The 26,995-nt window shown below is 34.8% G+C and overlaps 2 pseudogenes; both read right to left on the bottom strand.

Moving 5' to 3' along the window:
* Window positions 1–15: 15 nt before the first annotated feature.
* Window positions 16–2,974, bottom strand: LOC115980775 (annotated as a pseudogene).
* Window positions 2,975–4,116: 1,142 nt separating this feature from the next.
* Window positions 4,117–13,713, bottom strand: LOC115980774 (annotated as a pseudogene).
* Window positions 13,714–26,995: the final 13,282 nt, after the last annotated feature.

Below are 26,995 nucleotides of genomic sequence, written 5' to 3'. Positions count from 1 at the left end.
TACCCTGTCTCCATCTTAGCTCTCAGTCTGGTCTACGTCCTCCTCCTCATCAGTCTCATCATCCTCCACCTCTTTTGCAGCATCTTCTACATCAGCGTCATCCAACACATCTGGAGGTTCTAATTTGCTCATGTCCAGAGGCTTCTCATGATCATCACTAAATCCTTCTCCAAGGAAGCGACGTTTCCAGAATTCTGTATTTCCTTCTTCAAGCTTGATCCGAGATCAGGGGCGTAGCCAGGAAAACATGCTTGGGGGGGCCGGGTTGTAACAGAGATATACCAAATATAATTTTTAAGTCTATTGGATACAAAATTTTCAACTTTTATATATTATTATATACTTGAACATGTTGGGAATTCAACCGAAATTTCAAACCTGTGAGAAACAAAAAAATAGAGAAAACAAAACGCCAAAAGTAAAATAATCACACGCACAAGACAGTATTTACGTGGTTCGGCAATTTGCCTACGTCCATAGAGTTGCAGGGATTTCACTATTATCAAAGAAAATTACAATGTGCAGCTACAATGTTTTTCTTTCTCAAAAACAACAACAAGACAAAACCTCAATCACCAAAAAAAACAGCTTTTATATCCTGCGCACAAGATTCACAATAGGTTACAAAACGGGCCAAAAAAATTTTGTCGGCCCAAGCCTCCGCTCCATGGACTAAGCCTCAGTAAATCTCCCATTATTCAGGTCAGGTCGGGTCATCAACTGAATCAAATCATGCCTGACGACGATTTTTCATGGAATAAAATTCATCCATTATCATCTCTATAGTGAAATTCCCTGCAATTTCCTTCTCTATATAAATTATCATATTATCTGCCAAAAACTCATCCTCCATTCTATTGCGAAGTCTTGTTTTTAACAACTTCATAGCTGAGAAAGCTCGTTCTGTAGTTGCTGTAGAAACTGGAAGCGTCAACATAAGACGAATAAGTCTATCAATCAAAAAATATATTTTAGACTTTCCTGAAATTTTTAATCCCCTACATAGCTCGGAAATTGTACTCATATTCTGAAAATCTGGATGTTTTATCACATCAAGCTCATAATGTCGCAATTGAGACTCCAAAAGTTCTTGTTCATGTTCAGTGAAATCTTGAGGATAATATTTCTTAACCAAATTGCATATATCAACAATCTTGAATAATCTAAAAGCATCCTTGGGATTTAAAGCTGAACTAAGAATGACAAGTTCCGTTGTTAGCTCACAAAATCTACTTTTCAATTCTTGCAATTGAAAGTCTATTGCAACTGTAAATATGCCAATTCTAAAATGATGTTCCATTGTTAAATTGTCATCTTGACGACGATATCTACCTCGACCTTTAGTGTAACGAGCATTCATATCAGGAATATCAATTTCATGTTGCTCACAAAATGATATAACACTAGCAAGTAAAGGCTCCCATCCATCATCTCTCAACTTTTGAATAAGTGATTTTGTAGTTGAAACTAAATGCATGGCATTTAAAAGGTCTTGAGATTGTTGTTGCAAAGCTTGACAAAGAACATTAGTAATTCCCATTATCTCTTTCATCAAATGCAAGATTAAAATAAACTCAAATGATGTTAACACCTGATAAGCTCCCTCGGCATCACCGCGTTGTTTATAATTAGCCCCTTCCTCAGAAATAGTATTAATAACTTTGCAAGTAGCGTCAAACATTTTAATCAAACTACAAATAGATTGAAAATGAGATCCCCACCTAGTATCTCCAGCTCGTTGCAAAGTACCAATCTGGTTTGCACCTCTTCCAGTCTCAATTTCATTAGAAGCAATCATATTCTCAACTTGTTCTGCTTGAGCATGTTGCAATTCATCATTACGCTTACTAGAACCAACAACAATATTGATAATATTGACCAAATGATCAAAGAATTGATGAACATCTTTTACTTCTCTAGATGCTGTAACTAGAGCTAATTGCAACCTATGAGCCATACAATGTACATAATAGGCATATGGACAATCTTTAAGAAAAAGAGCTTGTAATCCATTCCATTCACCACGCATGTTACTAGCCCCATCATATCATTGACCTCGAATATTTTCAATGTGGAGGTTATAACGAGAAAGGACAGCACATATCTCATTCTTTAAAGTCAATGCAGTAGTGTCTCTAACATGCACAACATAAAAAAAACGCTCTTTAATAAAACCTTCTTTATCAACAAATCTCAAAATGATGGCCATTTGCTCTCTCTTCGACTCATCCCGAGCTTCATCAACAAGAATGCAGAATTTTGCATCTCCAATTTCTTCACGAATAGCATTTCGCACATTATTAGCAAGAATATGCAAAATCTCCTTTTGAATTGTGGGTGATGTATATTTGGCATTTCCAGGAGCATTTTCCAAGACAACACTAGCTACTTTTTCATTGAAAGTTGATGTCAATTTTATCAATTCAATAAAATTGACTCTATTTTTTGAATCAAGGCTTTCATCATGACCTCTAAAAGCACAAGCTTGGAATGCTAGCCATCGAGCACACTCTATTGAGGTTTTGAGCCGCAACCGATTATTCTCTAATTCTTTTGACGTTTGTTTCTCAATTAGCTTGTCAATATGTTGTGAATAATTCTGTAAATCCTCGCAACATTTCACAGCATTTTTATGTGGAGAGTTTGGTTCTTTCCCTTCATGACGAATTAAAGGACAATTCATTCCATCTTTCACCTTTTTCCAATTATTAAAACCTGTTGAAATGAATACATCTGATCCGGGACGACCTATTGGTTTCTTACTAAAAAGGTAGCAAGGTAGACAATATAATGCATCCGTTGTAGGTGAGTATTCCAACCAATCCTTATGTGAAACAAACCATGAAGGTTGAAATCGACGACGATAAGTATCATCATTGTATGGACAGACTATATCTTCAGGTTGGTATGGACCTTCTATGAGATAAGCTTGTCGAATTTCATCTTGTTTGTTGATAGGAAATTCACATATTTGTTTACGTGTTCCTGGATCACGATCTATCTCTTCAGATTGAAGTTTTGGACATTTGGAGGTGTGTTCATCAGGCATCGAAGTATTAACATTTTGCTTAGTTATATGAATATTATTCATACTCAAGGAAAAAACAAAATTTTCACTATAATTTAAACAGTCAACCCATTTTTAATACAACTTTAATTAATAATAACCCCTCAAATAATTTAATTAATTTATCTTTTATAATGTATTGGTTAATTTAATTATATAACTTTAATTATTGTTGTTTAGCATAACAATAAACTATATTGCTTTAATTTATTTATCATTAATTATAATGCTTTAATCCTAGTTAGTAATTACGCAATATAGTTTTAATTTATTTGTCATTAATTTTAGCATAACATATCCTTTGTTACAATTCCTAAAATATAGCAATAAATAATTAAACAATTCTTAAAAAATTGCAATAAATAATAGTTAATAATTTAATTATTAACTTTTGAATAAATATTAATTATTATTTAATAATGTTGGTTTATACTAAAAACCAACACATTGACCATTGACCAACAATGAGGAATAACCGGATAAGATAAAGACAAACAGGAAAAAGAAAAAAAAAAAAAATCAACCAATGAATGATTGAGATGTATTCAGCCAAAAAAATAAAAAGAATGAGTGAGAATGTGAGATGATATTAAAGTTAAAAGAATAAAAGGGCAGAACAAGATTCATAAACAGCCTAAACCATTCGGTGAGAGAGAGAGAGAGAGAGAGAGAGAGAGAGAGAGTCAAAGAGAAAAACCAGTTGAGGGAGGGCCGGACTGCCGGAGCCGGAGCCGAAGCGGAGGAAGCAACTAGTCAACGGCAGATCTCCGACAGCGATGAGTGATGACCGATCTACCGTCTGGCGTCGACGATCTACAAAGATTTCGTTCAATTTTTCATTTTAGTGACAATGAGATAAAGAGAGAGAGAAAAAGAGAGAAATACCTTGAGGGAGGGCCGGAGGGAGCACCGGAGCAGAGGCCGATCTCCGATCTGCGATGAGGGGCGAGCGATGACGGCGACGACGAGCGAGCTGCGGCGTCGCGGCGACGTGACCGTGGGTCTGCTGGGGTTTGGTTTTTATTTGTGTATTTGGGAATTTTTTTTTTTTAGATAAAAACCTCTGTCTCTCTGTGTTCGTTGTGTTTCCCTCTGTGTTTGGTTTGCTGTTGAGTGTTGAGTTTGGTTTGCTGTTGAGCTTGGTTTGCTCTGTATAGACAGTATCGGGCATTGTGGTATCTGCCACCGATTTGATCTCTCTGCCAGCGACGTGATGGGTGGATTTTCTGATTCTCTGTAATTTTTTTTTTTTTTTTTTTTTTTTTTTTTTTTTTTTTTTTTTTTTTTTCGATTGAGAATGGTGGGCTTGCCGTGAGTTTGTGGCTCACCGTGGGCTTAGCTTGCCGTGGGCTTCTCTGTGAATTTTTTTTTTTTTTTTTCAGATTTTAGTTCAATTTTTTTTGGGCTTTTTTTTTTTTTTTTTTTTGCTTGAAAGTAGACAGATAATTTTTTTTTTTTTCTTTTAATCTAAGGATGTTACTAATTTTTTATTGAGGCCTGGGAGAATGGGTGAGAAATTGGGAGGGGGGGTCGGCTGCCTAAGGTTGGGGGGGCCTAATTATTTTTTCTTCATAGTCTAATGGGAAATTTTTTTTTTTTGCAGGGGCCTCAGCCCCCCCAAGCCACTATGTGGCTCCGCCCCTGTCCGAGATATTAGTTCATCAAACTCTTCATCAACCTGCCAGATGAAAAAAATGAGATATTAGTTCATCAAACTCTTCATCAACCTGCCAGATGAAAAAAATACAGATTGATATATGAGTATTCAGGAAATATGTATATGATTTAAGAGGAGATTAACCTCTTCTTCTTCCTCCTCAATGGGAGGAACCCATAGAGGCCGACCACGAGAGCGGTTTATTCTCCTTGCTTTTTGCACACGCTGATAAAGAACATTTCTAGTTCCATCAGTTGGCAGACCTTGTGCTTCTAGTTCTTCCTTCAGTTCAGGTACTATCATCTTACTAGCAGCCTTGGGTTTTAAAACGTTCTGATCGGGACCTTTTATGATTTTCTTTAACCATTCTTCCACTCTGATATAATCAGATTCTGATGCATCCCCTAGAGCTGAAGGTCCTTCATTCTGTAAGGTTTTCAAGAGCTTTCGGTGGTGTTCCCTCAAATCCTCAATACATCTTTGCTTAAAGGAGGTTTCAATGGGATTAGAGTATATAAATCCAGCAACATCTGGATCAAGAGGAGTTTTTCCCCTTCTGGGTACCCATCGCTTGCGGTCACCAGTAAGCCCACCCTCTTCAATATACCTGATTCATGTGCAAAGCCACTGAATACCTTACAGTAAAGTTATGATCAGGCCCATCAGGGCATGCACCAGACCAATGGTAAAACATGCCTGGAAAAAAAATGATCAAATAAAATGTCAAAAGACCCATCAATTTCTATTCAATATTTGAGTTATGATTGCACAAGCAATAGGTAAAGATGCTAGTTCATGAGAATGGGACTCATATAGACATGGAATAAAGGGTCTTTAATTAAGAAACTGGGAAAAATAATAGATACAATGACCAGAAGGAGAATAAACAAATTCACCCTTAAGTGGCTAGGTGAGAAATCTAGGGAAGTCGAACATACAAGATATAAATTACAATATCCATAAAAAGATAAAAATAAAAACGGGGAAAGGATAATCGTAGATAAAATTCTTGAAGAATTGTTGAGGTTATGATGATAGAGGATAAAATTTTATTAATAAAACTTGATTTAAGAGAAGAGACAATTAACATAGTTACAATGTATGTTCCTCAAATAGAGTTGGAAGAAAACATTAAGAAATAAATTTTAAATAAATGAATTGATGCATGTGTTACCAACTTGGATATTTTAATTGGAGGAGACCTGAAGGATAATGTTGGAAAAGAGAGGGGGATTTGAATGCAGTAAGGAAGAATCAAGAAATGCCATTTTGGACTCCACAACCATAAGTGAATTGATATTGATGAACACTTTGATTCAAGAAGAGATTCACACACAAATTACCATCAAAAGTTGGACAATCATTAGCCAAACAGATTTCATCCTTACTCCAAAATTTGATAGTAAATGTTGTATAAATTGCAAAGATGATACAAAGAAAGAATGTGACCACAACATAAGCTGCTAGCACTAGATATTTGTATTAGAAGATGGAAAGAAGATACAGTAGACAGAGAACCCAAGAATTAGGTGTCAGAGCTTGAACAATGGAGATATTTTAAACCGTACAAATTGCCATGGAATTAAGTTTCAGTCACATGATGAAACACTGGGAAAAAGTGATAGAACATAGATTAACACACAAAATAACAATATTGAAGAATCAATTTAGTTTCATGCCAAGACGGTCTACCATGAAAGTTATTTTGCTATTTAAAAGCCTAACGATGAAATATTGAGAAGATATTTGTCTATACAATATTCTTACATTTGTCTACATCTAAGTGGCAGAGAGACAAAATTTCTTAATATAATACAGATATAGAATAGAAACAATGCTGCTATGCACAATAGGGGAACAGAGCATTCGGCAAATCTAAAAATAAGAAATCATAGAATGGAGGGCTAAAACTTATAACATAATACAAAATTGTATTAAAAAGACATGAAGGTCTCTTTTTTCATTGTGTTCATTCCTGAATATGCTTGATCTTTTACTTAGAGAGTTTTATATGTTGTTCCATGTATACGCCCTGCGTACCTGGTATTTTCATCAATGACAATGTTGCTTAGCTCTAGTACGCAGGAACATACACTTTTTTGCTTGCAATTTACACTCAATGAAATAACTAAAATAATAAATATCAATGTATAGACTCGCAGCACTGTAGTAATGTATTGATTATAAAGCAAACCTAGCAATGTAATCAATCTCATATCCAAGTTCAGCTTCTTCTTGTAGAGGTTCAATCCATGAGCTCACTAAAGACCGGTACTTCCTGCTCAAGATCATGGCTCGTGGTGGAATTGGTTGGTTATCTTTTGCCATAGCTTCTAAAGCTTCTAGCAACTCAACAATCCTGCCTGGATTTAAACATGACTACTAGCTCAGAAACATTTCTTAGTGAGGTCAAATGAAGAAAAATCCAAAACATAAGTAAAAAACACAGTGAAAAGATATATATTGTTTGAACCTACCAGATTATTAAAGAGGTAGTAATTCCACAGCTGTAATAAACCTAAAAGCTAGAACAATAAACTATGGGTAGAAGCACTACAAACTAACCTGAAAAAATGTATACTGAGCTTTAATTAATGATAGAATTTGAACAAAGATAATGACTACTAGAAGGTCCTAATACAACATCTGGTGACATAACTTGTGATTCCATTGTAGACTAAGAATTAATTATTTTTTAAACAGAAACCTTCCAAGCTACTATGCTAGATCCTAAAGTAAAAACCTAAACAACAATGGCTAGCCTCATACATGGCTCAACTCAGATAGTCAAGCCCTCATTACATAAAAATTATTAGTCAAAATAACATTGTTATCAACAATTCAACATACAAACAAAGGGTTAAATTATTTTGTAAGATTGTAGCACATGTTGAAACAGCAAAATAGAGAGCTATTCCAATGCACACTGAGAAAGAAAAAGAAGACTGGAGAGAAACTAGAAACCATGCCTCAAAACAAACACACAACTCCATCATTAACATTTAATTTTTGTTATTACAATTAATCATGTTAGTGTAGGGGGTGCTTTATAAACATTGTCAGTTTACTTCCTTAAAGCATAAAAATTTGGAATAGATGGGTCCTAATATGGTGTCAAACTTTGGCTTGAGAGGTCACTTGTCCAACAAAATAAGCATGTGAAGTGACAGATTTAATCATCAATAATAATTCTGACACTCCTAAACACATGGGTTTTTGAACTTAAATGGGAAAAGACAAATTTTGGATAAAAAACCCTCTGCTATAAAACCATATTATTAACTATTAATCCTAAAAAGAAGAAATTATTACAAAATGGACCAAAAGAGTAGATCAGATTCACCAACATTAACGCTACCTATGTTTATAGACTTGAATAGATTTGCTTGGCAAGTAAAATCCAATATAGAAACTTAAACATACTTAATTTCTATCTTATGTACACCCCCAGTGGACATGTATTTTCTATTAATATAATTCTGTTATTTGGTCTATTGATCTCCCCTTGGAAGGAGGAACTTTTATTTGGTCTAATTCTCGATAAGTCGCTTCAAAGGCTAGGCTGGATACATTTTTGTTCTCAGCAGATTGGGAGGATAAGCTTCCTACGGTTTACCAGCAAAGAATGTCTAGGTTATTATCAGATCACTTTCCGACTGTCCTAGAGGGTGGTTCTTTTCATCGGGGCACGAGGCCTTTTAGATTTGAGAACATGTGGCTTAAGGATGACGGTTTTGTGGATAGGGTGCGTTCTTGGTGTGAATCTTATCATTTTCAATGTGCTCCGAGTTTTGTTTTGGCAAACAAACTAAAACTTTTGAAAAATGATTTGAAAAAATAGAATGTGGAGGTGTTTGGAAATGTAGAAGAATGGGGGAAATAGTTGTGAAGGGATCTTAGTGGACTGGAGACTATTGAGGAGAGTCATGGACTAGCGGACAGGGAAAAGCTGGATTTGGAAAGAATCTGAGGTGAGCTAGAAAAAACTTTTTTGGGAGAAATTTGTTGGAGGCAGAAATCTAGAGTGCTTTGTATTAGAAGGAGACAAGAATACTAAATTTTTCCATCGTATAGCCAATTCTCACAGGAGGTTAAATTCCATAGATAGGCTTATGGTGGATAGAGAACTGTCCTCAGGTCCGCAGGACATAGTAGAGTGCATTTCTCATTTCTATAGGCAGCTATATTAAGAGAATGTGGTTAATAGACCTGTCCTTAATGACGTGGAATAAACTAGAATTTCTGAAAAAGATGATATTTGGTTAGATAAGTTGTTTGATGAGGAAGAGGTGTATGGGTGCTTAATGGTTTTAATGGTGATAAGGCTCCTGACCCGAATGGGTTTTCCATGGCATTCTTCCAGTCTTGTTGGAGTTTTTTGAAGAAAGAGATTATGGAAGTCTTTCAGAACTTCCATACTCAAGCTGTTTTTGAGAAGAGTCTTAATACTTCTTTTCTTGCTCTAAAAAGGCAGATGCTATGGAGATCAAGGATTTTCGGCCTATCAATTTAGTTTGTGGGATTTACAAGATTATTTTGAAGGTGTTGGCTAATCTGTTCCAAAGGGTGGCTCATGGGCTTATTTCAGATTCTCAGAATGCATTCATGAAAGGTAGACAAATTTAGGATTTCGTGTTAATTGCTTTTGAATGTATTGATAGTAGATTGAAGACACCTAGGGTGTTGTGTAAGTTGGATGTGGAGAAGGTGTACGATCATGTGAATTGGAGTTTTTTAATGTATTTGTTGCAAGCGTTGTGGGTTTTTGGATACGTGGAGAAAATGGATTATATGTTGCATTCCTACTGTTAAATTTTACATCTTGATTATTGGGAGTCCTTCAGATTTTTTTGGAAGCACTAAGGGAATTAGGCAAGGGGATCCTCTATCTCTATTGTTCTTCGATGTTGTCATGGAGGCTTTAATCCGTATGTTGGATGTGGCAATAGCTATTGGACAGTTTTCGGGTTTCTATGTAGGTTCTACCCCTAGTACTTTGATGAGGGCATCTCATCTTTTATTTGCAGATGACACTCTTATTTTCTGTGATGATGACTCTAATCAGTTAGTTACTCCGAGGGAGATTCTAACTACATTTGAGGAAGCTTCGGGTTTAAAAATTAACTTGGGGAAATCAGAATTGGTACTAGTTGGAGAGGTACACAATCTGGATGTGTTGATGGGGCTGTTGGGTTGTAGGCATTCTTCCCTTCCTTTGAAATATTTGGGACTTCCCTTGGGCGCTAAATTCAAGGAGCTATCAATCTAGAATCCTATATTAGAGAAGATGCAGCGAAGACTAGCAAGATGAAAGAGGCTTTATTTATCTAAGGGGGGTAAGGTAACTCTTATTAAAAGTACCCTCTCTTCCTTACCTACTTATTTCCTTTCCATTCTTTCTATACTTGGGAAGGTTGCTAATCACGTGGAGAAGTTACAGAGAGATTTTCTTTGGAGTGGTAGTAGTGGAGATGCTAAATTACACTTGGTGAAATGGGCTAAGGTTTGTAAACCAACGCAGGTGGGGGGGCTAGGTATAAGACGATTGAGAAGTTTTTACTCTGCCTTGCTAGGCAATTGGTTATGGAGGTATGATTTAGAGACAGCAATATGGAGGAGGGTTATAGAGACGAAATACGGGAATGTTTGGGGTGGTTGGTGCACAAAAAAGGTGACAAGTGCTTATGGTGTTAGCCGCTGGAAATTTATTAGAAGTGGCTGGTTGATTTTCTCTAAACTCCTTTGGTATGATGTGGTTAATGGATGTGTAGTGTGGGGATTGTACTCTCAAAGAGGCTTTTCCAGAACTTTATTGTCTTAGTAAGGCAAGAGACTCTTCAGTGGCAGAGGTTATATGCTAGTTTGGTGGGAGGATTCGTTAGAATTTTCATTTTCGTCGTTCATCGCAGGATTGGGAGGAAGATTCTTTTGACAGATTTATGGACACTTTTTATGGTTCAAAAGTGCGTGGAGTTGGCCCTGATAAGGTTATTTAGATGCCAGTAAGGAGTATTAAGGTTAGAGGTTTTTATCTTTCTTTCTACCCTCCTACTCTTTCTTTCCCTTGGAGGTTGGTATGGCAATCGAAGGTTCCTCTAAAGGTGGCTTTCTTTTCATGGCCAACTTCTTTAGGTAAGATTCTTACGACTGATAACCTTCGCAAAAGGCATATTATTGTTCTTTAGTGGTGTTACATGTGTAAGAGGTGTGGGGAGTTGGTGGATCTTCTTCTGTTTCATTTCCCCACAGCTTTTGAGCTGTGGTCTTTGGTGTTTTGTTTGTTTGGTCTTCATTGGGTTATGCCTCATAAGGTAATTGAGGTGTTTGAGTCTTGGCAAGGTAAATTTGGGCGACATCACAATATAGAATTTTGGAGAATTGTGCCACATTGTTTGATGTGGTGTATTTGGAGCAAATGAAATGCTAGATGTTTTGAGGGATGCGAACGGTCTTTGTTAGAGATTAAGTCTTTTTTCTTGCATTCTCTCCTTGTTTGGAGTGTGGCATTGCCACATTTTTTTGTTTTTCCCTTCCTGTTTTACTTGATCATTGTAATTTTGGTTCTTGATTTATGCCCCCAAAGTACATCCCCAATGTACTTGGGTTGGCTATTTTTTCTTAATAAAATTTTTTGTTACCTATCAAAAAAAAAAAAAAAAAAAATTCTGTTATTTATCCAAAAAAAAAAAAAATCTATCTTATAAATCCTTAGTTTAAACACAAGCAAGCACATACAAGGCTAAGAGAAACAATTACAAACCCTAGACTAAACTTAATCCTAATAAGCCTAATCTCCATTGCAGGCTGCACGTAAGAAAGTTGGTTCAATTTTCATGAAGTTTTACTAAAAACAGGGGTTTTTAGGTAAGTCCATATTTTCTAGAATGAACTGCACAAGAGACCCATGAGTCATATTTTTATGTTTTGAGTTCTTTTTCTATTTGGTTTAGAAGTTCTTAATTAATTTTATTTCTTATTAGGAGTCTGATTCTTTCTAGGAAAATATTCTTTAGAAGTCCTAATCTTCTAGGAAACAATTTGGCAATTTAGTCAATAAAATTGAGATAAAGCTTTAAGGGTGTAATTGCCTTCATATTATTTGTTTCTAGTTCAATTTACTGTTTCAATGCCAAACAACCATCAAATTCCCTCAAGATTCAATCTTTATTCACCTAACCATATTTCCTTCAACAATAAACCTCATTCAAGAATCCTTCAAGGTGATATAGGAATCCTAATATAGTGTCGAATTTATAAAGATCCAACATCAGAATTGGCATCAGAGCCCATTAAAGTTTATATCCTCCATCAACCACTTAGGACAATGAAACACTATTGGACTTGATTTATTTCATGTATGATCTAACAACTATCATGTCAGAGATGATAGAAAAGACTTGACGGACAGTTAGACACAATTTTAACATCTACAAACAATTTTAGGCATTGACACTCTCACTATTGCAAAATGGCATAAGCCTAATCTCCATTGCAAGCATGATTTTAGATTGCATGGTTCAAAATCTCTAGCCAATATGTATTGAAAGAAAGGAAGAAATCAAATGATTAGAAATAAGTATTACTGTTAAAACATAATATAGTATATGCACACCTTCTCGACATAAAGCCCGAAGATACAAGGATAGCGGATCCCCAAAGTTTCCTTCGTTATTTAAGGGCACGAAAATGCCGAATAGCTTCTCTTACAACACAATACTTGGTAAAGCACTCCACCAACAGCCTGATCATGAATGCATAATGTTATCTATTGGAATTAGAAAAGAACAAGAGTTAAATTTAAGATAGTATCAAAAAATCTAAAACGCATCCAGCCTTTAGTTCTATATTCATGTATTTCTAGGCACACAAAAAGAAACTTTTGGCTCACATGTAGCAAAAGGCAGAGAGCAAAGAAAAATTATTTCAGAAAACCAGTTGTGTAAACGCATATTTGGTCTCGAGCACCAGGAAAGATGAAGAAACCACCTTAAATTAAGGTAAACTATATATGCATCTCCTGTCAAGAATTTTACGAAAGTGGTTAGAGTCACAGCTTATGCTTTCCAAGATCACTTTGAATAAACAACACTATGCATTGTGCTTGTTGCTTATACTTTTTTTTTACTTTGTCCAAGGAGACAGAGAGCTTCATTGCCACCTCTCACCTAACCAAAGAACAATCATGCTATACCAGGTTACATGCAATTCTAATAACAGACCACTAATCACAGGCAAATAATTTGACCATTCTTGTATCTGAATTCAAAAATACCCCACAGGTATTGCTAGAAAAGGAACTAGGAAAGGAAACTAGGATCCCTTCCCGAAAGGATTTGATGTGTTTAAAGAAAGTCAGATATTAATTTAGGAATCCTATACTCCAAGAGCCAATCATTGCTTATTGAAGGAAAAGAGTCAACTGTTATACCAACAGAATCAGGGTAACACCTTGACAACTTATATTATTGAACTCAATAATTCTAAACCTAATTAATGAACAGTAACCATTTTTGTGGAGCAAGCAAGCTCATCCAAAACCAATATAAAGAGATATGGACTCATTTTTAATTGCATGATATTGACTATTATTATAGTCAAAGCTCATTGACTAACTATTATTGCAACAGTTCAGTTGCGGTTTGTTCAAATAGACACATAATCGATGGCAACAAAAACCCTACTCAATGTTTATGTCTCAGGTAACAAGAGTTAACATATTTCAAAAATAATAAGAACGAAACCAATAAAAATGTATTAAACATGATCTCATTTAATATATATTTATTAAACATGATCTCTAAGATAGGAAAAATACAAAATAATATAAATTTCACGTAAACGATTTACCTAAGTTTCAACTGAAAAAAAATTCCTTAAGATTAAGATTCATAGAAAGAGGCTTTGCTTACGCATGGATCTTCACATTAGGCTGCAAACGCTTGTGGTCTTCAACCATCATTCCTAGTAACTCAGCAACATCTTGCACCATACAAGTACGTTATAATGAAACCCCAAGATAATTTATGTTATACATTAACTTGAAATTTTCTAGTTCAAAACATAGAAACTAAAGCAAACCAATAAAGATAACTTTCTAGAGATTTTTTTTTTTATTTTTTGGATAAGTATAACTTTCTAGAGGAAATACTCCTGAACTGTGCTTTTTCATGCTAAACTAAAGCATAGACGTCATTAATTGTCAATTAGATATAATTTGCGGGTAGTTTTCTCACTCTCTTTTTTCATTTTTCATTTTTCCTTTCATGTAAAAGGATTGTGGAGATCTTTGTTTAAAAATTTTCATTCTTCAATAAAAACAATTGTTTTCATCTGCTAATCTTGAATCTCGGTTTCTGATTTCGTATTAGCAATAAGAGTAGTGCTCCAGAGGCCTTGTAATTTCAACTAGTAGCAGCTAGCACCAAGCATTGTTGCAACAGGATCATTAATCAACATTTTTATTGTGGATATTATCGAGTTACTTTTCTTAATGGAAGGATATTCTTAAAGGCAATTACAATTTACAACATTCATAGTGGTCACATAATTATTTTGTATGATGGCTTATCTTAATTACTTGCTATGATGGCAACTTTTAATTACCACTACATATGTAAAACAAAATAAAACTAGTTCTGAGTTTTGACTTGACATAAAAATGAGATGGGACCCGCCTGATAATTTGATCGTCTTTTTGACAATTAGTGTTCACTTTTTGACAATTATAATTTACTTGTATTCATATCCATTTATGCAAACCAAGCATTCTTCTTGGTAGACATGACTGTTGTGCCAGTCTATGAGTCTATGACCTTCTGCAAAATTGTTGGGGTAAACTATTATGCAGTAAGGGATTGTGCAGTGCCAAATGCCATGCCTATCTATGAACTTTTGTCCAATCCAATTTAAAATCATGAACTATGTGTTAGATAGCCCCTGTCGCTCAAAACCAATAGCACTTATTGCTTACCAGTAAATTCATACATGTAACAAATTCAGTAACTCTCCCCCTATAAATTCATATATGACGTAAGAAAGAAAAAACATTTGAAACCAGGTGATACTTCTACCCTTTAAATTGGAAGGGATTTAGGGAGAAAACGGAAGGTCGGAGGATTCTGCAACAAGGGAAGGGTAGTAGGCAAACCACTATTTGTGCCATTGATAACCAGAAAATGAGAAGAAAAATGTTTAACGTGGTAAATTATATGACCTTCAACTGATTTACCTTTTTCTAAGAATATTCAAATTGGAAAATCCTAGAGAGGAACAAGCAATTGATAAAATGAATAGAATGAACCCTGAGGAATGAGCACGGTCAGGGGCGGAACTAGAATTTTGTGAATGGGGGGCCAAAATAATAACAATATAAATTGAACCAATTTAATGGTGTCATACATGAAATATGAAGAGTTTGGGGGGCTAGCCATATTTCTTTTGAAAATTTTAGGAAAATTCAGGGGGTAAAAATCTAATATTTGAGATGTTTGAGGGAGGGGGGGTGCCAACCATATATTTTTTGAAGAATTTAGGAAATTTTAGGTGTAATTTTATAATATTAGAAAAGTTTGGGGGGCTCTCTTCTAAGTGGGTCCGCCCCTGAGTACGGTCAAGATGGAGTAAATTGGCATTGTAAAACAATCAATATATAACAGAGAGTCTAGAGGAAACTACAATACACTTGTTGATCCAACAAATAGAAGGAATCCGAAAACTTGATCGTGACAATAAGTAATTAACTGAAATTTGGCACATTGGTAGGAGTTCCATGTTCTTGGGAACTTAACCCCAAAAATAGGGTTCAATTATTTTATTTTATTTCATTTTCTTCTTTGACAATGATAACGTTGGGAACCTTTCTAAAAAAGACCTTTTTTACTTGACTAAAGCTAGTAAAATTTAAGGACAACATATTATTAAGTTTTCATTTCTTGGTTTAATCAAAAAATTAGGGCTGTCAAAGCACTCGACTAGGAATTTGACCCTAAATACTTTGAAGAATCAAAACATTATTGCTCGTAAATAAACCAAATCTGGTCTTGCTGATATGCTACTGAAGTACTTGTCATAAGATTCAGCTTTTGTATACGCTTGGATCAGCCAATTATAAGTCTCAGTATCAGGTTTCATATAATCTGTTATGCAAAAATAATTACAAGTATTTAACACCCAGGGGGAAAAAAAGATAATTAAGTACAAACCTTGAACAGTTGAAAACAGGCTAGAGAGTTCATTTAACTAAATTAAACCTACATAATGTAATTATGGAGTCTATTTCAACAATTGAATCAATGAAGTTAATATTGCGGAGGTTAAATAGATGATTACCTATTATTCTGTTAAACTAATTGGTTTCAAAATATGGATATTGTAAAGTTTCAAAGTCATAAACATTTCCAACTTCCAAGGGAAATAACATGGATAGAATCGGATACTATGAAGCACCAAAGGAAAGAAAAACAGTGTGGAAAGAAGCAAAAGTCAACCAAGAGAGCTTAAAACCCTTTGGCAAACCAAAAAATAAGAGTACAATTTAGTTTCAATTAACAAGTGTCAAATATGTAGCAAACAGTTTAAATCGAGGGATGCCCCTTGACCAATTTTTGCTTGTAATACGTCCAATTAATTTGATAAAAATTGAACTAATACGAGAAAGCATTGCAACTCTCAAAAAACAAGCATATTCACTAAACCTGCACCAGGCCAATGCATAGGAGAACCTACTTGCAGAAGAAGGCATTGGCCGGAACTATTTTAACTAGTGACATTGATTTGCCTTGACATAGTTTTTGTTTCCCTTTCCACTTTATTTCCTCTTCAATTGTATTTGTTGAGGAATTTCTTCTATCTCTACCCTTTCTTCTACAAGTAAATATTTAATTTATTAATACGTAAAAGAGGCACCACCCATGTACACAGGATTATACAACAGGTATACCAATATTGAACACTAAAAGTAAAGCAATCAAACATCTCAGGAAAAGTAACAAAAGAGAACAACTCCAAGGATTTATCCTCTATCTCTTCTCTTCTCTTTTTTCCTTTTCATCACATGTTCCTCATCAAAGTGGTTTTCTGTAGTGGATCCATTCAAAAAGGGGGTAAAGTAGAATAAAAACAACTAGAAAACTACTAATTCATATATATTGTAAAATAACCAAAGTACATCTTTAGTGCAACACATACACTAAAATGGTCACACCAGTTCCCATGGCAAAAATCTTATCAAAGTCAGTTAGCAACTGGGCAATCATCATACCATTAATGATAGTGCACTACCGAAAAAGGCATAAGCTTCCCAAACATTTATGAAACAAAGCAACTGCCCTGTAACTAATTCTGAATAAATGAACTGAAGTATGGCTCTATGGGAGGAGATTGGTCCACCAATGCCGCGAATGGGCTGTATGGGGTTAGCCTTTGGAAAAATATACAGGGAAGGTGAAATCTCTACCTTCATCAATTTCAAGGGTGGTGATTAAGGAGTCTTTCCTTGAGTTGCATCATATTGCATAGAATAAGGGAACTAGTAGCGGTCATATGCAATCACACAATCCATTCACTGGGAGTCGAAAATTTACCAAGGAAGCACATGCATGGATACGGGCACCGGTACAAGTACGGATACGGCACAGTGACACGACAATTTTTGAAAAATTAAGACACTAGTCAGTCGGGATATGTATATTATTTTATTTTTTTTCAAATTTTACAAAATTTGTTTTATAACAAAAATTTTATTTGTTTTTAAATAATTGTTAATAATTCTTTTGTAAGTATATTAAAGCCTAGCCAATATATATATATATATATATATATATACACTTGTATCTATTGTCTACCTAAATAATAATAAAAGAATAATAAAAAGTTAACTCATAAAAGAAAAGTTTAAAAAGAAGTTGGCTTAGGACACACGAACAAAAAAAAAGGGCATAAGGGGGAAATATGAATGGATTTGTCCTTTAGTCCTTCCTGTGTGAGAAGAAGATGAAGAAGACAAAGATGAAGAAGAAGAGATCTGTGATGAAGAAGAACAAGAACATCTGCAAAGAAGAAGAAAAAGAAGATCTGCTATGGGCTGGGTTAGTTAGTCATTTTATTTTCACGAAGCGGGTCCCAACTATGTCTCAGAAGTGTCCGAGCTGTGTCCAGGCCGTATCCAATTATTTTAAAAAAAAATTAAAAAAAAGGGTGAGTGGGACACGCGTACAGCTGTGTCCCAGGAGTATCCCGTGTCACATACAACACGGATACGGCACCCAATTTGCTGTGTCCGTGCTTCCCAGAATTTTACACAAGCAGTCCATAACTGGGAATTGAAGTTAGAGGAGAGGATACGTTGTGCTGAAGGTCATCTATTCAGGAGGGTTCAAGATTAGATCCTATAATAGAGCCTTAGCCCCTACAGAAGTTGAAAAGTTGCCTTGGAAATGCATTTGGAAGCCTAAAGTCCCAACAAAGGTAGCTTTTCTTTCTCTAGGTTGCTTCTTTGGAAAAAATTCTAGCAACAGATAATTTGAGAAAGCATAATATTATTTTAGTTAGCTGGTTTTGTATGTGCAAGGGGGATGGGAAACATTAAATCACTTGTAGAGAGTTGTGGGATATGGTATTTGCTCTTTTTGAGGTTCAAAGGGTGATGTAGATTTACTAGCTTATTAGCAAAGGCTGTTTTGGGCAACATCGGAACAGTGAGATATGGAAGGCCACTCCTCATTGCTTGCTGCAGTGCATCTATAGGGAAAGAAATGTAAGAAACTTTGAAGGGTGTGCGAGGAGTCGAGGACAGATCTAGAAATTGCATTTCTTTGAAAACTCTTAGAATGGTTGCCAGCATCAGAAAGCTTCTCTTTCTCAAACTTATTAGAGTTTATTGATCATTGTACTCTTAGAGCTTAGTTGTGACGAACATCTATAATACATTGTGTGTAATTGTTGAATTCTTGTTTTTCCAATACAACTTAGTACTTATAAAAATTAAAAATTAAAAAACAAATTCACAGCGCATAATATCTTCATGTAAAAAAACAAACAAAGGAAAAAGTTGTTGCGAACCTTCTCCATATTTCATGTTCTCAAATGTTGCAAAGGCAATTTCAGGGATGCCACAAGTAGCCTAAATAATAGAAACAAATGTAATCAGTTTGATGCAAAATCTGTAACTAAAAAAAACTAGGTCAATTTTGTTATCTAATTGTTAAATTATTGTAACACACGCATTAATTGAGTTTTTAAACCACACCCTCAGTCTCCAGCCACTCTTGTGGGAGGAGGAAGTACCTTTTAAGCCAAAGTTCATAAGCAAACAACTATGCCAATTTTGACCAAGCTGGAATAGTTTACTACAGAATTAAAACATCAGCTGATACTTCTAGTGTTATTCTAACCACCATATTTAGTAGTTCATGAAGATTAATTAAAAACAAAACAAAATAAAAGTAAATTACATTGACATTCTTGAGGTATAGTGAAAAAAGACTTTAAATACCCTACTGTTCCCCCAAATTCTAAAAATGATTGAAACTCCTTCGAACTTAAACAGAGGGCTAAAGCCTATTCCCAATAAAACCAAATTCAAAATCCCAAACATCATCTTGGGGTTCAAGTAATAGCCTAAAGGTAATGGCATTTTTTGTGGTGCCCCATATATGTGGTTCGAAGCCAATCTCCCCCTCCCCCACTATCTACCTATCAAAAATATATCAGAAACATCATTTTTAATTAAACACTCCACCATGTATTTACTTTTCTTCTCTTTTCTCTACAACCAAACAAAACAAAAAAATTAAAATGAATAGAATGAATAAACCTTCAAGAGAGCCAATGGTTGTGGGAATGGGCTCAGTAGGGTTGTGGGGCCACTATTATGGGTTACAACAAAGACTTACGACGACAGTGGTGGCTAGGTTTTCATCAACGACCACATGCAGAGGTTTGACAAATCAACAATTGGGGATTTGGCTTGGGTTATTAGCGGCGGCGGTAGGTTGTGGTTCATTTGGGGGTTTTGAAGATTTTGTATGCTTGATGATGTAATTGGTTGTTGTTGTTGTAGGAATGTTTGGTTCCTGGGTCAGCTGAGTTTTGTCTTTAATTTTATGAAATTCTTTATCTTGGTTCATCCTTCTAAAGGAAATATTTGAAAGATTAATTCACCACTAGTGTTTTATTTTTACCCTAAATAGATTGAACAATTTTTAAGCTATAGACCAAGCTTGGAAGCATGTGTGGTGCGGGGATCGTTCTTTCGAAGAGGCTTTTTCGGAGCTTTATTGTCTTAGTAGGTCAAAGGATTCCTCGATGGCTGAAGTTATGAGTTGGTCTACTAGGAGGTTTCACTGGAATGTGCAATTTCGTCGTCGACCACAAGATTGGGATGAAGAAGCTTTTGATCGGTTTATGGGGTTGGTCTATTCTTCGACAGTGCGGGAGTTTGGATCAGATAAGGTTTGTTAGAAGCTTGCAAGGAATAGAGTTTTTAAGGTTAAAGGTTATTACTGCTCATTCTACCCTCCTACTCTTGTACCTTTCCCATGGAGAATGATATGGCAATCAAAGGTCCCTCCAAGAATAGCTTTCTTTTCTTGGTATGCTTCCTTAGGTAAGATCTTAACAACAGACAACCTTCGTAAAAGACGTGTGCTAGTGCTTGATTGGTGCTATATGTGTAAGAGTTGTGGGGAGTCGGTGGATCATCTTCTGCTTCATTGTCCCATAGCTTGGGAGTTGTGGTCTTTGGTTTTTTGCTTATTTGGTATTCAATGGGTTATGTCTCATACTGTCCTTGAGTTGTTTGAGACTTGGTAAAGGAAGTTTGTGCAACACCGTCACATAGATGTTTGGAGATTAGTGCCTCATTACTTGATATGGTGCATTTGGTGTGAAAGGAATGCTAGAAACTTTGAGGGTTGTGAACGTTCTTTGTTAGAGATTAAGTCTTTTTTCTTGCACACTCTCTTTGAATGGACTGTGGTCTTTTCTCATTTTTCTTGTTCCTCTTTTCCTATTTTTCTTGATTGGTGTAGTTTTGGTTCCTGATTTGTGCCCCTATAGTACATCCCCAATGTACTGGGCTAGGCACTTTTTCTATTATTAATAATATGCTTATGTACTTATAAAAAAAAAATTGAACTTTGAAATCTTGTAATAAAAAATATAGCTTTACCAATGATGATGATGAAACGACAATATAGCTGTGATCGTCTTCTACTGATTCTTCACATGCTGAAGCAAAGGTTTCGTCCTTGATCATCCAATTCCAATCAATTTTAATTTTTTTTTAATTTGAATGTTAAAGCATTTTCGATGATAGTTCAGCCAGTCTTATTTTTTTGAGATTTTTTACTTAGATTTCTGTGGCGAATTTAATAAACGCCCTGGGCATAGATTGTAAATGAAAAAAAAAAAAAAAAAAAAAAAAAGGAGAAAATCTCCTTGGCTGCACGAAATTGGCTAGTTAAGTGCTTGGTTACATAAAAGGTGTTTGGAATGTTTGATTTTTGTTTCATTGGAACATGTTGATGCGGACAAAAAGATTTCAAGGAAAAACAACATTAAGAGTCAATTTGGATACAACTTATTTTGCTGAAAACTGAAAACACTGTAGCAAAATAATTTTTAAATGTGTGAATAGTGCTGTGGGACCCATTTTTAATATTTTTTTTTTGAATAAAGTGGTTGTGGGTCCCGTGAACAGTGCATGAACAGTACATGAATAGCACTTTGTCCCCTAAAGCTGAAACGTGTGCAAAAAAAAAAAAAAAAACCCCGCAAAATGCCAAACGCAGGTTCATCTGGATCCAAACACATACTAAATACGAAAAAAATTCAAGATTTGTGGTCTAGTCTAGATGTGGGACTTTTGACACCTTTCATAGGTTACTCTAGTTGTTATTGAGTTTCTTAGGATAGAAAGATGTTGGATCAATTTTAACTCAGGGTCCGTTTGGATTGAGCTTATTGTTGCTGAAACTGAAAGTACTGTAGCAAAATAATTTTTAAATGTGTGAATATCGTGGGACCCATTTTTAATATTTTAATGCGTGAACATTACGTGAACAATGAACCCATGTGAGGTTACTGTTCACGTGCAAAAAAAAAAAAAAAAAAAAAACAAAACAAAACAAAACGTGGAACTGAAAACGCAAGAATAAGCACTCCCCAAATGCTCACTCAGTTTCACTAGAATTAGGGAAATTTGGTAATTTCCAAAAAACTGCAATGGGCTGTCCTTGGCTGTACCCAAGGCCCATGACTCTTACTTTATGCTTTGAGTCATTTTCCAATTTGGTTTAGAAATTCTTAAGTCCTTTTTGAAAGTTATTAGTAAACCTGTTCATTCTATGAATAGGTTATTGATAGTAAGATTTTCTAATAAAATCTTAGCAGCTTATTTTATTGTTTGAGGGTGTGATTGCCTTCTCCAACCTAAGTGTGATTGCTTAGAAACCTAGGTATGATTGCCTAGTGATTTATCTATCTTATTTCATATTCTACTCACTATTTTTGACACAAAAAAAAACCATCAACATATTCAAGAATTGATATTTTCTTTACCTAAACCCTTTAACCCCAATCCTTATTCAAGAAACCTTCAAGGTCTCATTAAGAACCTAATTTAGAGCTAAATCTTAAAAAACCTACATCACATGTCAAGTTTTGATGCCATTTGACTTGGAAGCATAGCCGGCTCTAGCATATAAGCAAGAAAGGCAGTTGCGTAAGGCCCCAGGTAAAAAAAAGGCCCCCTAATTTTAACCAATAGAGTTATTTCATTTATTTTAATATTATTAATTAAGCCTAAAATATTAGCCAATAAATAAAATAGTATTTTTTTACGAAAAAGAAATTCTACGTTCACAATATTTTTCACAATACTTTCACAATAAATTCTAAGTAGCAGGATGTTACTGGCTGTTATTGGTGGTTAAAAAAATAATATCAATGGTGGGTTCAAATTAGAACTAGTAACAATTTAACACCTAAAATTTGTTGTGAAAATATTATGAATTTAGCACTTTAAAAAAAAAAAAAAGAATAATACACAAAAAATTTCACAAGATTTTTCATAACAATTAAGTTGGCAAATTTTTACTAATTCTCATCTAAGTCCACCACTGACGTCACTTTTTTTTACTTACAATTATTAATCTGCCACATCAATAGGTGTGAAATGTTTAATCAAATTTTTTGCGTCTACAAACATTCTAAAAAAAATATTCTAGGTGGTTCATACTAATTAGTAATTTTGCATCTAACAAGAGAATAGAGTTTAAGCAATATTTAGATTATTTTTTTTAAAAGTCATTTTTAAATATATAAAAGGTCTCAATTCTTTTTTCGCCTTAGGCCCCTCAATGTATCAAGCCGCCCCTGCTTGGAAGTAGGTCAAGGGTGCACACTATAAACAACGATTTTTTTTTTGATGAGTAATAAGTTTTATTGATATAAAACAAATAATTGATGGCAGAACATGGTGTTTGGCTGTTTTGACTAAAGATACAAGAACAATGTTAAAAGAGCCATAGCCAAGTGCATGTAGAATTCATATTTCACCAATATCAGCTGCATCTCAATTAAAAAAAAGTTGTTTCAAATTTGGGAAACATAGGAAAGCATTGGATGGGTCCCCCAGTCGGTTGGTATCTATATACCAACTTTCGCTTACACGTGAACAGACAGTACCTTTTTTCTAGATCTTGTTTATTTTAAAAATAAACTAAATAAATAGATTAGTAGTGACTCATTTCATCACGTAAGAGACAAATTGGAAAAAAAATATGACACTTGTATCTGGTAGTTATTTCTTACACACAATTTTTTCAGATTATTTGTGTATTGGATCTAAAAGAAGATTTTTCCCAGCGAGGGTGTTTTCCATGCTGCTGCTGGTACGGAAGCTGAGGCTGGTGATTTAGACATGAGTTTTTTTTTTTTTTTTTTTTGTGCTTTCATATGGTTTAGACTAATGAGCTTTTTTTGTGCTTTCATAGGTGTGTTTTTTTACTGATTTTGTTGCTAATTGTGATATATTTTTTTTTATTATTCTATATATTTGAACATATTTTGGCACTCACTAGTTATGACATAATTATCCAACATATGGTTTCTTTTGCACTATATATCGTTTTGCATGCTTTTGATCTATTATGTTTGCAACTTGATGCTTTTGTGCCCTTGATTGCTAATTGTTCTATTGGTTTCCTTCAAATTACTATTAGGTGCACCTAATGCCTATTATAGTGGAATTCCAAGAAAAGTGTTTTTTTTTTTTTTTTTTTTTTCAGTTGTTGGAGAACCACTTTCTATTTAAAGATAAATAGAGCATTCAGGAGAGAGAGAGAGAGAGGATCAGATTTTAGAACAATCATATTAATCAATAAACTACAATTCAGTAAGGCATAACTTACTTATAAAAATAAAAGTACAAAAACAAACAAACAAAAAAGAAGAGTCAAGCTGGGTAAAAATTTAAGGTGCTCAAAGAAAAACAAGTTGAAGAAATATACAAGAACTCAAACCCTCAATATACTAAGACTATCAAAGAAGATTGACACTACCAAAGAAGATTGTACAAACAGAACTTACAACAGCTATATTGACAATACGAAAGAAGATTCCATAAACAAACAACTGCAGTTACACCTCTTGCAAGAGACAACTCCATATTACTTGCCAACTACAGTTAAAATGCAAAATTTTCTCAAAATAATAAGTCAGTTTTAAGTTTTAAGTATGAGGATAAGAATATTAATTAGAGCAATACAGAAGACATATATGATCATTAATAGGATTTATAATTTTGTGATACTTCAAAAGTATTCTTGCAAAAAAAAGAGGAACTCAACCACACAAAAGTGCACAGGAGGATCCCTTCAAGAAATTTATAGAACTTTACAATGCCCAGAGAAAAATAATAAAAAGATATTAGGGGTCCTTAAGGCCTAAAATATTTTCATTGGAAAATAATTCCTTGTTCATGTTAGGATGCGTTTTGAAAAGGATGGCTGGATTCCCACTAGTTTCAATCTATACAATAAGGCAAGAAAAAACATAAATGCAATGAAGAAAGGTCGACCACTGCCTGTTCACGCAATGCACTAGAAACAAATTGTTAAAACAGACAGCAACAAACACAAAATTACAAATTAACATCCAGAAAGAAAATGCAACTATAGAAGTTTCTCATGATGAGGACTGTGGGGGGTAAAAGACCAGTAGGCCCATGTCGATGCCTATATTGGGCCAAAGGCCCAACCCAAGGGAAAAATCCCTCCTCGGTTGTGGGGAGGAAATGCCCTTCCTCGGCCACGGGGAGAGCCCTCCTCGGCACAATATAGCCGAGGATGGAGGAGGTAACCTGCCACCAGTAGTGACACTCTCTATCATCCCACGGAGCGGGAAAAGTACTAAAACAGAAAAGGACAATAAAAGTGTTTAAAGGAAAGACTGCCATTATTGCATTCAGTGCCTTGCGCCTAACACGACCATACTTCTCTGTCCTTACAACCACTCCAAACAACTGTAGGGAAGGGCTGATGGAACAAGTACCTACCCTAAGGACCCCATTCAGGAGGAAGAAAACTACTATAAAAGGGGAGTAAAGAGAAGCAAAGATGGGGGTCCCCAACACACAAGAGGGACCAGAAAGGGCTCCCGGAACTGTACCGAGGACCAATTCTCCCAGACGAACTCAGTCCAGCTCATCCTATCGAGTAGAACACCATGACAACTTTTGTTCATACACCAAAACCTAACTCTTTGGCCCACTCTCTACAAATTCATTGTACTGGGCTTGTTGGTCTGAGGTCCCATGCATCCTGGGACGGACTAGAAAAATCGGACCCTACAAGGACCATACAATGTCTAAGATACAAACCAAAAGTATACTACCTAATTTCCTATTACTGGTGATTGTTTTTACTTTTTATCATCTGAGGAGTTTCATGCATGCTTAAGTAATGTCACTATAAACAATAAGGAAGAGTTTGACTCCAAACATATTTGGAGTTATTCATTCCAACCCATTATGTGGCAAATGAAGAAACTATCCATGTGTTAATGAGTCATGTGACTTGTTTAGAACATAAATGCAAATAGTCTTATAAATTGCCGCGTAATGGTTTGGAAAAAATAGCTCCAAATATGTTTGGAGACAAACTTTGTTCAAACAATAATATTATAGTAATAGAATTACTTATCAAAAACAAATAGTAACAAAATGACTTCGCCTTCTGCCTTCAAAAATTCCAAGAACTGGTTTGTCCTTTGAGATTTATGGTATTTTTGGAAGTTTAGAGAGGGAGGCGAGTAGAGGGGAGTAGTGGGGAGGAGAGTAGAGGGGAATGGTTCCTCTCTACTTTGTTTGGATGTTTTTAAAATTAGTAAGAGGGAATGGAGTAATTAGCCATTCCCCTTGTTTGGATGTTTTAAAAATTAGGATGAAGAGAAGAGGAAATGATTAAAATAGACAAATTTACCCCTATTTGAAAATGGACTTGCAACATTGGTCTATGATTAATTTGTTAGATTAAATAATTATGACTATAGCATGCAATATTTTTTTTTTTGATAATTTTTTTTATGTGAATTAAATAATCAACATTGGTCTATGATTAAATATTTTTTCTACTTTTTTATTATACTAAAAAAAACTATCCTTAATTGATAATAATTAAAATAAGAAAGAAATGTATGATTTGTTTGTTTACTGAAAAAATCAACAAAATATTGAATTTCAATGTTTCTTTCATTTATTATTATTTTTAATATATATATATTTTTATTTTTCTTAGTACGTGAATTTAATATTGACAATGCACTTTCTTTTTAAGTCTCAACATCTCTCTGACTGTGTGTGTTGTAACTTGTAACTTTCTAATTCGAAGTTTGAACCCCATGGAGCTAGTGCAGGAGCTCTTGGTCACAGCCTCTCACACTCTCATCATCTCACACAGTTATTCATATTTCACCTAAGATAAAAAAAAAACAACAAGATGGAGGACAAAATCATTTTATCGAATTTGTCTCTCATTAACAAGGAGGCTTTTTAGCTTCTAGTTTTATCCATTAATCTAAGGCTAATGCTGAGGCTTGGCCCAAGTCTCTCACAAATCAGCATAAACAGGCAGTTGATTCCATGACAAGCATATATGCCTGTGAGTAAAATCCAAGCAAAGGAACACAAAGAAGTAGTAGTTAGAACTTTTAACCCATTTACAATTGCCATTCCAAGAGAATTTGAATTACAATAATAACAAAACCAGCAC

Source organism: Quercus lobata, chromosome 3, assembly GCF_001633185.2.
Source record: "Quercus lobata isolate SW786 chromosome 3, ValleyOak3.0 Primary Assembly, whole genome shotgun sequence".
Taxonomy (NCBI): domain Eukaryota; kingdom Viridiplantae; phylum Streptophyta; class Magnoliopsida; order Fagales; family Fagaceae; genus Quercus; species Quercus lobata.
This window is presented reverse-complemented; position numbering and strand designations above follow the sequence as displayed.